Consider the following 12,187-nt stretch of genomic DNA (forward strand, 5'->3'; position numbering starts at 1 on the left):
TCAATAAAGTAAAGATTATCTAATTAAACTATGTGTTCATCTTCTAGGAAAGGTCATGTGGTACTTCTGTTTCTCAAATGTAAACGTAGTACAAAATTAATTGCTTACAATCCTAGTTCAAACTTAAGCTAATAGCTCACATAAAATCATGTATATGTAAAAACGTCTTTCCAACAAGCAAATGCTCAACCAAAACTCATTTATATCAATAATGAATCAATACAAATTATTTTATTTCTGGAATATTATTTTTTATTTTAAGAGCTAGCATATTCACTGATATCCCAAAGTTCAGTCAACTCTGCATGAAGTGTGGTCCAACATTTTCCAGGAATATACAAATTATTGACCAGAGGAGATATTTTTTTCAGTTGGTTTGAGACTTCAGCATTGATGGCAAAATCTTTGACATCCCGCCATTCTTGGGAATCCTCTATGAAGAATCAATATTCAAAATGAGGGTTGGTTTGTTTGTGTATGTGTTTTCACGATAAAGAGATGAGGTTGCAGTAAGCTGTTACTGAGTGAAAATTTAATAATTCACTGTATCTAGAGATAACATTAAAAGGTGACAGTGAACCTAATGAAAACATTCAAAATTACATTATTAGAAAATAAAAAGAAAAGCTTGTTAAAAGGATAAATCAACAGCTGGACTAACACTAGAAGCTTTTATTTTCTAACTATTAATATTCCTTCTAATCTTACTCCCACACATTCTGACTCAAAGTTGCCTCTTCTTTCCTATGCCTAATGCTTTCTCTCATGATTTCTATCTCCTGACCTGAAGCCTCTTCTACAGTGTCATTCCATCAGTTATCTTTCTTCGTCTTCTTTCTTTCCCTCAGTAAGAGGAATACTCTCTTACTCAATTCTTTCAGGGTCTACCATCATAAACTAAAGGGCTCTTTTCTTCATCCTGCACCCATATCTAACGTCCATTCCAGCCCTCTATGCCAAACTTCTTAAAAGAGCATTTTGTATCCCATGACTATTTCTTCATTTCTGCCCCCCCATCAGTTCAATGTAACGTGCATCCTGACCCTCACCACCATATGGAAACTGCTCTCTCATAAGGCTGCCAGTGTCCTTCTAGTTGTTATAGTCACAATTCTCCTTATTCCTCAATTTACTTTCAATTCTAAGAATTTTCAGCACGTGACTGGTTTCCTCATTCAACTCCCCCCCTCTCCTGGTATATTAGACAAGTTTTATTCCTATTTTTGCTATTATGTCTCTGAATTAGGTTTTATTTTTAGCCAGGTTTTAGTTACTTTTTTGTACTCCCCCTGTTCTTCTGCCTACCCATTTATGTATTGAGCTCCAGAAAACTCACTCCAAATACCTCCTCTTTTTACACACTCACTCTGGGGGAATCACTCATAATTTCAGCTACCACCACCTGTGAATAATTACATCTCCAAATTTTGGGGCTTACATCCACACCCATCCTAGGCCTCTATTTCTGAATCCCTACTGGGTATCTCCATCTGGAGAGAGAATACAAACTTCAACCTGCACACCTAAAACTGAAACCGATTAAAATATGTCTGCCTTAGTTTAACCTAGTCCTGGGCATCCTTCATTCCTCCTGAAGAAAATACCTTTTGAATGAAGATTATGGACAAGACCCATTGTTTATCATAATTATCTTCCTAAGAATCTCACACAACTATTTTAAGTCACATTCGTATAGATGAGAAAACAGAGGTGCAGTGTTGATGTAAATTCTTCTAAGCACCAAGGGCCAGAAGTTGAACCCCACATTTTCCATTAGCCTTTCCACTAGCCAGCACTTCCTCCATGGATAGTACAAATTACCCAGAAGGCAAGTATCTCAATGTGTTCTGGAGAATTCCTGCATTGTCTATCCTAACTAATCACCCTTCAATTAGCATTGATTTCCACTCATAAATAGCTGTTAAATCTCCCCGGCTACTGCCGCAGTTGAGGTCCTTCTCTCCCCTCTCAGGACCAGTTGCCGTAGGCTCCTCATCATTCTTCCTGAATCCAGTCTCTCCAGGAGCCAAATCCATCATTCCTTTTGCATCAAAATAATCACTCTGAAAAACACAATTAGATTTCACACAATCCTGATTAAAATACATTAGTACCTCCTCCTCTCCTAAAAGAGAAGTATAAACTCTTGTACCAGTATTTACATGCCTGCAATTTGACCAGCACACTCTGTACATAACTTTTTCAGCCTTTTCCAAATAGTCAGGGTTTACCTGACTTTTTTTTTCAGTCCTATTTTCTGCTATATTCTTCCCTATCTTGATTGTTAGGTAATCTTTATCAGCCTTCAAAACTCATCTGTAGTCATCTCCTCTCAGAGCCTTTTCTGAAGTGGCCATACAGAGCTATTCACTCATGAACTTTGGGAGCTACTGCAGTTCATATGCAGTTATGTGGCACTTCTTAGAGGACTGTCATTATTGGTTTGCATGTCTCTTTCCTCTACATGAAGTCCTCAGGGATAGGAACTATGCCAGGTTTATATTCATTTTCCCAGTGTCAAGTAATGAATCTTAAAATCTGTGTCTAGCTTTCGATACTCTCAGGGCTCCTCTGAATTCTTTAAACATACTGTACGTTCTCTCCACACTTCTTTCTTTTCCTTTTGATGGTCTTAGCTTAAGTGTAACTTACTCAAGGAAGATTTTCCTGAGCCCCCATATTATGTTAGCTCTTCTAGTTACACTGTGTCATTGCTCACTGTTATTTCACCTTGTAGAAATTAAAGGATATTATATAACAACGGCAATGGATTTATGTTTGACTCCATGTCTGCTTTTTTTTTTTTTGGAAATGTACCTATCCCCAGGGCTCAGGCAATGCCTGACACAGAATAGATGAGTATTAGTTAAATGAAAGTATGACTAAGTAACTGACTACATTGATGGATGCTGCTATTTCAAATTGAGTTTATCCTAGATATTAATACCACCACATACACTTTATCTGCCAGATTGTTCACTAAAGCCTCAGACCAGAGTTTTAAAACACTTACTAGCTTGATGCCCAGCAATACCTTGTTATAAGGGATGCCTTAGCATATTTGGAACTAACAAACTCCAAGTCAGATCAGGTTCAACTCTAAACAGAAACAAAATAAATACCAAATTCCCAAAATCAAGCTACAGGGATTCTTAGTTTGTACATCAGAGGAGCCTGGCTGCTGATTTTTCACTCCAAGTCTGCATATTGGACCAGAAATCTGAAGAAACCTCTCTAAGATCAAAAACTTTTGGCTCTGATCTAATCCCAGGAATTATCTCAGAGATCAGGAGACTGCTATAAATTCCCCCTCAAGTTACCGTGATTACAAAGATAGGGTAGGGGTTGGGTAAGGGACAATAAAGAAGAGATGTTGGTACTAGGTACCTAATGGTCTTAAAGTCAATAGAAACCAGAGATTCTGGGTTCCAGGAGCACCATATTGAGACTTTGTTTTCCCTAACTTCAAGACTCATGCTTTGCATGTTTTCTTTACCATTGACCTCATGAGTGACAGGACAACAGCTACAGGAAAAATCAGAGAGAATGGAAGTAAATATTTGAAGAAAGATGACAGATACTTCTTCATGTCAAGGAGCCTGCTTGCCTTTGGGTGCTCGCATTTCTAGATCTAACACTGCTAAATTCCACAGGGCAAGTTTGCACTTGGATGCACATATTCCTCATAAACAGGAAACAGATACAAACACTCTCCAATCAAAGGGCTACACCATCGGGCGGGCCTGTTTGTCTCACATCCACTTGGGATTGTTACAGGGCTTTCTGTGAGGCATTGCTCTTGAGAAACTTTAAGCTTTCACTTAACGAGGCTTCCTCTGTCTGCCTGATGGTGAGGGCCTTAATGATTCCAGCTGAAAGTACTAATAAGCACAGGCTTTTCAGGATTCAGAATTCATGTTTCCTCTTTCATCCACACTCTCTTTATCTTACTATTAGTGTCAGAAAATGTTCAACAAGATTTTTGAATGAAGAAAAACACTTCTTGGTTTTAGGTTTGGCACTTTGGAAATCTGTGAATAATACTTCCAAGCAAATAAGACATCATTTATTAGTTTCTATAACTGATAACCTCGGTCTAGGCTATGAAAGCAGTCCAAAGAAAGTCCAAAGAAAAAGGGCAAAATGTATTAAAGAGAGTTTGTGAAGCAATGCTTATTAAGACATACAAAATCCTGCCTGAAAACCAACTGTTTCCTTGAAGGAAATGCAAGAAAAAGCTATAGTCATTATCTCTGGATGGTGTAGGTTACAAGTGATAATTATTTTCTCCTTTTTGCTTGTTGGTATTTACTTTTTTTCTACAGCGAGTTTGGATCTCACTGGTGAAAAGAGAAAGACTATTTCAATTTATTATGAGGGCAGTAGGACTTTCATAGGAAACACAAAGTAACACAAGGTGTTCCAATCTGTCCAAAGGATTAATATAATACAGTACTCAGATGTAAAGCAGATTTTACATAAAAAGTGTCCCAAATTAATGTTTCATTAGATTTCTACACTAAGAAATGGAATTTAGTTTAATGTTGCTTTTCCATCCTATAATTCTGGTGACTGTCCTTTGTCTTAAAGATTTATTATTATCTTAAATCCCTTTCTTTGTCTCTATGCTATGTAGTCTATATCATGTGGGAGGCTGAAAGAGATCGAATCACAATCATATCTTCAAAAATAAAACTGGCAAGAATATAAATTATTATTATTGAAACAACAATATATTTGTTGTTGATCATAAGATTAAAGAGCTGAAAAGTTGTGGGATCCCTAGTCTTTAAGACAGTCAGGCATCATCAGATCTGCCAACACAATAAAGTAAACCGAGGGCCTCATTCTCTTTTGGTCCATTTGCCATCCAATTTCACTCTGTGGTCATTAGTTCCTCACTATGGTCACCATATTTCATTATGATCTTGGCATCTCAAAGGTATTTTGCAGCGTTTTTTTCCATTTGGATTAGTGCACACAGCCCAATAGAAATGTAATGCAAGCCACATATGTACTTAAAAACTCTTCATAGCCACATTAAAGGACAAAGAGACAGGTGATGCTAATTTTAATGGCATGTTACTTAAACCAAATATCCAAAATAACACCCTTTCAATGTGTAATCTATATAAAATCATTGAGTGATTCTACTCATTTTTATTTTTGGTACTAAGTCTTTGAAATCTAGCTTGTAGTTTATACTTTCAGTACATTTCAATTCAAAACTTTTATCAGAAATGCTTGATCTGTATTTAGATATCAAAATTTACATGCTACCATATTGGACAGCTCAGATTTAGACTGAATCTAAAAGATGTTTTTGCTTCAGACTTGTTAAGGCAGGATACTGACTTTAGCTAGACCCTTGGAGATTAATTCTCAGACCTGGTCACCCCTCTTAACCCAGGACTGACACTTACAGACATGTTCCACTGGGGCACATTCAGGTAATACCTCATCTCCCCACCCACACACAAACCACCAAAATACAGCAGATTACAGCCCGGCCTGATGGTGACTCGTGATAGGTGATAGCTACTTGCCTCAGGGGGCAACTACTGCACTCTGAACTTATACAGAGATAATTCCTGGAAGATATATTTTTTTAAATATAAATGGAAGACTAATCTTAGAAAATGCAAATGAAAGCATAAATGGTTCACTTTGAGATATATATATACAAACTCTTTCAGGGAATATATAGATTGATTTATTAAACCCTTAATCTGATCCCTTTTGGACAAATATGTACCTTAAAAAAGAAAAGAAAAAGGAGCAAATTTTTTGTTGTTGTTTTTTCTTTTGCATGGGCAGGCACCGGGGATCAAACCCAGGTCTCTGGCATGGCAGGTGAGAATTCTGCCTGCTGAGCCACCATGGCCCACCCAGGAGCAAATGTTTTAAAACATTATCTTCTGGGGGAGATAGGGATTACTGTTTGGTTTTATATTTGCAAGTATGGATGGGAGGGGCTTGGACAAAGATTCCTGCATAAAGATTTCTATTGATTTCTGCATTTAAAATGCTTTAGTAAAATTATAATTTTCTTTGGCTTTTTAGAATATATGGAGGAAGAGTTTCCTTTGTCATCACAATATCTGCATTGACAACGGCTGCAGAATTACAGGCAGGCTACATTCTTAGATTTAAAAAAATAACAAAACAGGTATTTTGTGTTTTAGATTTTGCAATGTTATTTTCCCATATGTATATGATTGTAGCCTATTTTTCTTCTGTCCTTTTCTAATGCATAACCTAGTTTGGATTTTGTGGTTTGTATACAACTATTTATTTGCAATCAAAAAAGTTTTTGATAAGAAGGTGAGCCATTGCAATGTGGTTCTGAGAAGGTCAAGTTTCTTTGTTTAGACTGGCATTTCCTCTATGAAAGGAGGTTCACTTCATGTATCACACAGAACACTGTCCAATGAAATTATACAAAGGTCAAAAATGCAAATCATATCTGCAGTCTTCAATTTTCTCATGTCCATATTTAAAAAGACAAAAAGAAATGGGTGAAAATGTATTCAAACCTATATATCCAAAAAAGAGATATGTTACATCCACTTTTTTCCAAAGTCATTGAAATACAGTGTGTATTTCACACTTACTGTGCATCTCAAGTCAGACTGGCCACATTTCCAGCGTTCAGGGCCACCTGTGGCTAGCAGCTACTACCCTGGATAGCGCAGGCAGATAGTATAGTCACAGTAAAACTTCGGTGTAGTTTGTTGAATGCATGCTACTTTATCAAGCCAGTTGGAAAGGTGGTAAAAATGATTTCTAACAGCCTCTGAAATGTTCAATCTGAATGTTTACTAAACTGGAATTAAAAGAAATCTTCAATTCTTTTCTGAAATAACTATCACCTGGTCTACAGAATGTGGTACTTCCTATTACTTCCTATTTGTGCTCTCAGCAAATTTGCAGGACAGACTCACTAGGATTCATACTGCACAGTTAAATATCCTTCCTTGCTCATGGTTGAAGCTGGTCCTTGAAATTAGTTCACATATTTACCTGTCCGAGTAATATGTCACTGGCTTTTCTTTTGTCAAAACATTTTTTTTAATCTAACATCTTCAGAACCCACTTAGAAAATTGAATGAAACATTAGAATGGCACGTACTGAGTGAAAAATGTTAATTTCTGTCTTACCCTTTCTTTTATTCAAATATATGATGTTTTTTCCAGTGTTGAAAAATCTGAAGCATTAACCTCTGTGACTTAAAGGATAACCATATTTTACAGTACATCTTATAAGACACTGGATATGGTACAGACTTATTTACAAGAAAGAATATATTCACAAGCTATTACATCATCCAACATTGGTGCACTTGTCGGCCTATGTGATATTTTTCAGCATGTTCAATGGTGTATATCAAATTAGCAACCATGGTATATTATCTAATGTAACGTGTGATTAATGGGATAGCTCATGTTTTAATCAGCCATAGATTTCTTCTCAATGTAGTCTATTTGCCTTAAGCACAATATAGTCATAGACTCTTAACTTTTTACAAAAGTTTATCTCCTACTTTCCTTTCTGTTTATATTTAACAAAAGAGATTTTATGTGAATGCTGCTAATGGATTTAATAAATCATTTCATGATCTCCCTCTACATCAACGGGCCTATTTGTGTAGCTCTTCAAGAATTCTATGGATTTCTAATTAACAATTATAAAAATAATAACTACCATTTATTGATCCCTTCTACCAAGTCAGAAGGTATCTCCCTTCTTCTTACCACAAGGGAATTTTCTCCTACTTGGTATTACCCACTTTTTTACTTTATATTAGTCACTTGCATATAGTCATTCTATCACTTGCTTGATTATGTTAATAAAAGGGATGATGCCATATTTTTCCTATTTCATAAACTAGAAGAATGACTTACACACAGTATATGCTTCTAAAATATGTAGACTGTATGTATGAAGCACAACTGTGAACGATTATCAGCCTACAAATGAATGAAGTAGTCTTGGAAAAAACAAGAGGTCAATGTAGCTACATTAACTGTTTATACATTATACTATAATAGCGACATTCAATGGTTACTCTGTTCTAAGCACTCTGAACATTAGCTGCTATGTTTTATTTACTTCCCTTTTGGAGATAATTAAATCCTATGAGTAGGTACTTTGAATAACACTATTATATACATGAGAAAACAGGTTCTGAAAGAAAAAGTCAGTTGTTTCAGATCAAAGAGTGACTCAGGATTCAAACACATATGTGTCTGATGGCAAAATTAGAGTTCTTAACCACTGAGCCATAACACCTCCCAAAGACTGGTTTTGGGAATCTTAGGGGAGAAGGTCTTTAAATACTGGGGTTCTTACATCTGGAGATGCTTCCACTGAACACAGTGCAAATACAAAATAATATCTTTCATTCATAAGCATAAGAATTTTGATACCAAATCACTGAAAGCAGGTAACTGACATAATTTTTCTTAGTAAGCTTTTACGCCCCTTCTATGAAACATTCCAGTTCTCTTTGACGTTTGAATTCATTCGTTTTTCCCAGATTCTGCCAGATTTCTTTTAGACTGAAAGAATTCTTGATCTTTGAGAATGTATTCAAGTTTGTTGCTTTGTAACTGTAGTCAAATTTAGAATGGGCACTATTGATTTTTAAACTTCAGTAGACAATTGAATTGTCTCACTGACCAGAGGCTAGTAAGAATTTATTTGATTAGTGCTACTTGCTTTCATTTACACCGTGTTGAAAGATCATTTACTCTCAACCTGCCACAACATCTGTTGAAACACATTCCTAAGGAAAACAATAAAAAAACCAAACAAAACACACAAATATAAAGGAATCCTTTTATACTTCAATTTTCACACATTTTCATATCTTTCTCACACTGGTTTCCTTGAAAAGTTGCAAAATGTCCTCCTTTTCCTACATATGCAGTTTTTGGTAAAAAAAAATAATAATATTGAAACCATGGCAATTCACAGCACAAAACTATGCCAGAACGTGGATTAAATGTTAAGGGTCATAGCAAAAGCATTTCCTACATATCCTAGGTAATATCTGATCCTAACATTGAAACCTCCACTCGTTTGTTCTAGGGATCCAAAAAGCACGATTCATTTAAATCCTCCACCTTGGCTGGAAGAAATATTAGAGCATCCCTTTTCTCTATCTACTTCTAATTTGTCTCTCTACATCCTTTCCCAGTTCCACGTTAAGCAACGCACTTGAATTCTGGATTCAAAGAGGTATTTAGTTCCCAAGTACTTTGGCCTTCTTGCCATAATAGGAAGAGAGATTACGTTTTCTGACTTATTCTGCTTCAACAAGCAAAATGGACAGTGGTTGTGACCAAATAAATATTTCCAAGCAAGGATAATTTTCTTATTAAAGTTGAAACTTTTGCCCAGTAGGGTTTTATATCAGTTATAATACTTTTCAATAGTACTACTAAAAAATAATAAATGTGAGTGATCTGTATTTCTGATTAGGACCTCTGAGATATCCCCTTCAGCAATGATGTCTTTGGTAAGCAAGTGAGATCAGAAACAGAAAATCAGATCAAATGTCCAAGGGAAAGCCAGTTTCCTGAGAATAATGATTTCCCCCCAAATGCATCCTCGTCCTCAAAAGCCTTTTAGCCATGCACATGAATTAGTGCACCAGCATATCCTCTTTGCTTCCTACACTTCTCAGAGTGTTGACCTATAAAGAGCTCTTTGGAAAAGAGAGTTCTATATGCATCTAGTTCTCTTCCAGGCAGTTTTACTGTTTCATTAAACTTTTATTTGGAATAACCTGTACTTACTGGGCATTATAATGTTCTTGGCTAGGTATTTGTATATATTAGAGTTCTCCAGATAAACAGAACTAGTAGGAGATTATCTTTATCTTTATCTACATCTATATACCATCCATATCTATATCCATTTATATAGCTGACACAGTATGGTGAGCTAGCAAGTCCAAATTCCACAGGACAGGCCGGCAAGCCAGAAACACTGCCAGAAACAGAAGTTGTCTACTGAAGCATTACTTCTTTCCCAGAGAAACCTCAGTTTTGTTCTAAATGGCTTTCAACTGATTAGATGAGGCCCACCCACATTATTTATATATAATAAATATATAAAATTTATTATACTTTTATTATTATAAAAAATATATCATTTATTTAAAAAATAAAACAATCTTTATTTAAAGTCACCTAATTGTAGATGTCAGCCACATCTATAAAATACCTTCACAATAACATCTAAATCACTGTTTGTGCCGGTTTGAAAGGATGTATGGACCCTAGAAAAGCCATGTTTTAATCCTAATTCCATTTTGCAAAGGCAGCCACTTCTTCTAATCCCTAGTCAGCACTGTATGTTTGAAACTGTACTTAGATCACCTCCCTGGAGATGTGACTCAAAATCAAGAGTGGATGTTAAGATGATTAGGTGGAGACGGGTCTCCACCCATTCGCGAGGGTCTCGATCGGTTTACTGGAATCCTATAAAAGAGGAAACATTCTAGAGAAAAAGCTGGAGATCCAGAGAGAGCAGAGAAGAAGGACAAAGCCACGAGAAAGCCACAACAGAAGACGCCGCAGAGCCACAAAGCAGAGAGTCCACCAGCTGGCGACTTTTGGAGATGAAGAAGCAAAATGCCTCCTGGGGAGCTGGAGAGGAACTCGCAGATGCTGCCGTGTTTGCCACGTGCCCTTCCAGCCCAGAGAGAAACCCTGACCGTGCCCACCACGTGCCTTTCCATTGGAGAGAGAAACCCTGAACTTCATCAGGCCTTTTGAAACAAGGTGTCTTTTCCTGGATGCCTTAGATTGGACATTTCTATAGACTCGCTTTAAGTGGGACATTTCCATGGCCTAAAAACTGCCAATTTACAACTTATTAAATTCCCCTTTTTAAAAGCTCTCCCACTTCTGGTATATCGCATTCTGGCAGCTAGCAAACTAGAACATCTTTCATTGAATAACTGGGTACTGTGACCAAGGTGATGCACATAACTAACCATCACAGTATCTTGCATGCATTGTCTTGAATCGCCACCAAAAATCTGCACCCTGTTATTTATGATGACCCCAATTTTACAAATGAGAACTAAGGCTCATGCAGTTTAAGTAACTAGTTAAATAGCAGGGGTTAGTAAGTGCGTAAGTAGTACTCAAGTTAGTTTCCTAAATGTTAAATAGAGGCACATCTTTTACTCCCTTTAAAGTAAAAAACAGAAAAGGGAAAGGAATGTTCCAGTAGCTAAATAACCTTCATTGTTTTAGACAGAGCTCCCTACCTTGGAACATTGGAATGTAACACTCTTAGAAATACATTCCAGCATCACTCTGCAATTGCTGACTTCTATCTAGGAAACATGAAATTCACTCCCACATAACCCACCTCCCATCCCAAACAGAGCCACAACTGATTTGTTCCATTTGTAAAGGTGAGATTAATTTGAGAGAGACAAAAAGGAATCCTAAAGGGAAGAAATAATAACCACAAGAACAAACCAAGCCACTTAATCTGAATTCAGAGGTTCCAGCTAGTTCAAACAACTAATAAAGAAAATGGGAAGAAGACAATTTGCTGCAATTTTGCAAAAGCAGAAAAAAAAATCTTACTTTACAAATAGCTCTGGCTTCATATCTAGCCAAGCAAGCAGCAAGGCAGAGGCAGATAATAATGTGATTACTCTGGTAATGATATGCATTAGATACATTATGGGAAACAATAATGCTCCCTACTGAATGCAGTCAATCCAGATATTGATTTTTCTTAATGTTAAAAGTGCTACTCTAAAACTGAAAAGAGATATCCTTTATTTATTCTCTTTACCTTTCACTTTCCAAGTCCATAGATCCTTTGATGCAGAGTAGTATACCAAGATAATGGAGTAATGTATATCTAATCTGACACCTACTGAGCCAGGCTAATGTTTCAGATAAAAACTGCTCACATACTGCTGCTTGTGGAAAAGGCAATGTATGACAAGAAAAAAAAATCTAAAATTGCCTTTCATTATTGTTTGGTTTTGTTTTCTAAGGCCTCCTTGCAGACCCAGCATAATTTTCCTTTTAAATCAGAATAACATATTGATTAGTCCATACACTGGGCCCAGGTGATGGGTCTACTTTAATATCCTTCTCTCCATAATATATGTTTCATCTATTTAAGCTTTCAATAGATTAACAT

General features: G+C 36.4%; 1 long non-coding RNA gene across 2 annotated transcripts in view; it reads right to left on the bottom strand.

The window, feature by feature from the left end:
* Window positions 1-239: 239 nt before the first annotated feature.
* LOC143673468 (uncharacterized) overlaps window positions 240-12,187 on the bottom strand; it is a 29,850-nt gene continuing 17,902 nt past the window's right edge. For both annotated transcript variants that reach the window (XR_013170377.1, XR_013170378.1), the window contains 2 exons: window positions 1,983-2,063; window positions 240-433 (listed from right to left, as the gene is read on the bottom strand). This is a non-coding gene — a long non-coding RNA (uncharacterized LOC143673468). The remainder of the gene's footprint in view (window positions 434-1,982; window positions 2,064-12,187) is intronic.

The sequence above is a fragment of the Tamandua tetradactyla genome, chromosome 2 (assembly GCF_023851605.1).
Source record: "Tamandua tetradactyla isolate mTamTet1 chromosome 2, mTamTet1.pri, whole genome shotgun sequence".
Lineage (NCBI taxonomy): Eukaryota > Metazoa > Chordata > Mammalia > Pilosa > Myrmecophagidae > Tamandua > Tamandua tetradactyla.